This window comes from Fulmarus glacialis, unplaced genomic scaffold (assembly GCF_000690835.1).
Source record: "Fulmarus glacialis isolate BGI_N327 unplaced genomic scaffold, ASM69083v1 scaffold3119, whole genome shotgun sequence".
NCBI classification, from domain to species: Eukaryota; Metazoa; Chordata; class Aves; order Procellariiformes; family Procellariidae; genus Fulmarus; species Fulmarus glacialis.
The window spans coordinates 44,445-47,087 of NW_009232432.1; positions in this window are offsets into that span (position 1 = coordinate 44,445).

The following is a 2,643-nucleotide window of genomic DNA, read 5'->3' on the forward strand; positions in this document are numbered from 1 at the left end:
AGCTGCATCACTCCCAGGTCCAGCAAACATTTGACCAGGAACAGGCTGTTTGATGTGAGACGGACAGATTGCCTTCAATCAGGCTATCTAGGGTTTCAAAAGTGAGTCTAAAACCTCTTCAAATCGAGCTCTCTCTGCTGAAGTCATGCTGGATGAATAAAAGTGTTCAGAGCCTACACAAGTTTGACGAAACACAAAAAGCAGCTAGTGCTGGTAGGCCCAAACCCATGAGTAAAGCTGGCGATAGCTGTGCGGATTGAAACATGAGATCCTTTTGTTCAACAATTCCTGTAATGTCTTTTACATCTTCCTTCCAAAACTGGCCCTCGCTTCTTTGAACTATTGCCCATGCTTTTTTTTTTTTTTTTTTTTTCTTTTCCTTTTTGCCCCCTGGCTTTCAACTACCCACAGAGATCACAGAAGTCAGAGGTAGAAAAGCGCTAGAATTCATTTCTCCAGTTCACACAATCCCTTTAGGCCTCCTTCCTCTTATGTAATATTTTGATGTGCTTGGCCAAATTCACCTTCTACCGACATAAATTCAGAAACATTTGTTGATTCTGCTGAAGCTTTGTGATAGAAATGGGCTTTGAGGCGGTCAGAGATAGACAGTGGAGGTTTACACCAGTGTTCCTAAAAGCAGGATTTGCCTGTTTAAAAGCAGAGAGGTTTCCTCTGCGAATTCCATTTCATGGTCTAACAGATCTCAGCATTAGCTACCTGCAGTTCATTGTCAACCTAAATTTTCTTTTGCTCAGTTTCAGCCAATTACTCTTAGTTATAGCCCTTGGATTATCTTAAAATACTTTTCCCTCTTTAATGTTCACATCACTTCTGGGGTGGTTATCACCTCACCACGAGCGTGAGCAGCCTTTCACTCGCCATGTCCCCAAGGTGGAGAAAAGGACAATGTGATGCTATAAAAAGAAGAGAACATGGTCAAATAACCCCTCTTCGTTTTCATTTCCAGGAAATGTAATTACAGTTCTTGTAACATCTATATAGATCTGCTCTACAGACTTTGCTGAAAGTGACTTCATGTTCTGGATCTCTACTTGAGACTTTGAAAAAAACAAAGTGTGAAGGGAGGATTAGGAAGGGGGAGGTCAATCTTCCCTCTGCATCCAGTGTGAGGTACACAGGAACGTGGCCTGAGCGGGGGGATTGAAGGAGTGCTGTTGAGAGCCGGCCTGGGAGAAATTTTTGCATCATACCAGCGCTCTGTGCTGTGGTCTGGATGGTGGTGGGATAAAGAAGGAATAACTCAGTGATGAGACAGCTTGTCAGCATGTGCAAATACCTGTCCACCTTCTCAGACACTGTGTTATTAGTATTTTATACATATCTGCACCTCCTTCCATAAAAATACTCATTTTTCTCCGGATCTCCCAGTGTAATAACATGCAGAGGAAGCACAGTTGCTGCTCAGTCTCTCTGAAAATCAGTATTAGCAGTGCATAAACACAAGAGACGACCCCAAGCCCCTTAACAAACAAACACTTCACAGAGCAAATAATGGCTCTGGAAACGTGGCTGTTGCCCATTGCTGGGTAAGCACTTTTCCTTTCTTATTTCAGCTGCGTTGTGTGTTGAGCAGCTGTGACATCCAGTGGCCAAACACAATACAGTTGGGTTTGGTACAGAACTCTCCATACATGGTAACAATAACAGAGCCCGTCCATTGCACTTTTCATCTTCAAAGAGCTGTACAAACAGTAATTCATTAACCCCTACACAGCTCAGCGGGGCAGATCGTAGAATCATAGAATCATAGAATCGTTAAGGCTGGAAAAGACCTCTAAGATCATCGTGTCCAACCGTCAACCCAACACCCCCATGCCCACTAAACCATGTCCCTAAGCGCCTCATCTACATGTCTTTTAAAGACCTCCAGGGATGGTGACTCCACCACTTCCCTGGGCAGCCTGTTCCAAGGCCTGACCACTCTTTCAGTAAAGACATTTTTCCTAATGTCCAATCTAAACCTCCCTTGGTGCAACTTGAGGCCATTTCCTCTCGTCCTATCGCTTGTTACTTGGGAGAAGAGACCAACCCCCACCTCGCTCCAACCTCCTTTCAGGTAGTTGTAGAGCGCGATGAGGTCTCCCCTCAGCCTCCTCTTCTCCAGACTAAACAGCCCCAGTTCCCTCAGCCGCTCCTCATCAGACTTGTGCTCCAGGCCCTTCACCAGCTTCGTTGCCCTTCTCTGGACACGCTCCAGCACCTCAATGTCCTTCTTGGAGTGAGGGGCCCAAAACTGAACACAGGATTCGAGGTGCGGCCTCACCAGGGCCGAGTACAGGGGCATGGTCACCTCCCTGCTCCTGCTCCTACAGAAATAATCTGTATTATTTCTGATACAGATGAATATAGTGACCCTAAAAGTACATGTGAGAAGGTGAAACCACTCTCTAAGCTCTCCACAAGCATGGCAATCAGCCCTAGGGCCAGAGTGCAGGACCTTCACCCACCACTGCAGAGAGCAGATGCTGAGAGATGAGGGATCAGAAAGGTGCAGCTCGTTCAGCAGCTGATGAAGAGGCCACACCTGAGGGAAGGGTTGTGCTCTTTGTCCCTAGAGCAAGAGAGCCCACAGTTAGGGACTGGGGAAAGCTCCATGAGAGGACACTGCAGGACCAGAGC